Source organism: Rhea americana, unplaced genomic scaffold, assembly GCF_003343005.1.
Source record: "Rhea americana isolate MKP2758 unplaced genomic scaffold, rheAme1 scaffold_89, whole genome shotgun sequence".
In the NCBI taxonomy this organism is placed as follows: Eukaryota; Metazoa; Chordata; class Aves; order Rheiformes; family Rheidae; genus Rhea; species Rhea americana.
The window spans coordinates 2,689,705-2,689,989 of NW_028187077.1; positions in this window are offsets into that span (position 1 = coordinate 2,689,705).

Sequence of the window (285 nt, forward strand, 5' to 3'; positions counted from 1 at the left end):
CTGAATTGCTTTACTGGGTCAAGAGCCACTAACTTGAGTTAGTGTGACAAAGAGTGTTGCTACAGAGCTCTTGGAAAGCCACCTAACTGGAACATGTGATAGCGCTAATACCCTAAAGTTTCATGGGTCTCCTATCCAAACAGATCTGTCAATAGCACATCATACATGCTATATGACTGAAAAAAAGATTCTAAGCTATCCATTTTTGGTATGAAAATTAAGTACATATTTTAGATGTTTTTACTGTCAGCCTCTCACTGGTCCAGGATAACAACTGTTTGCAAA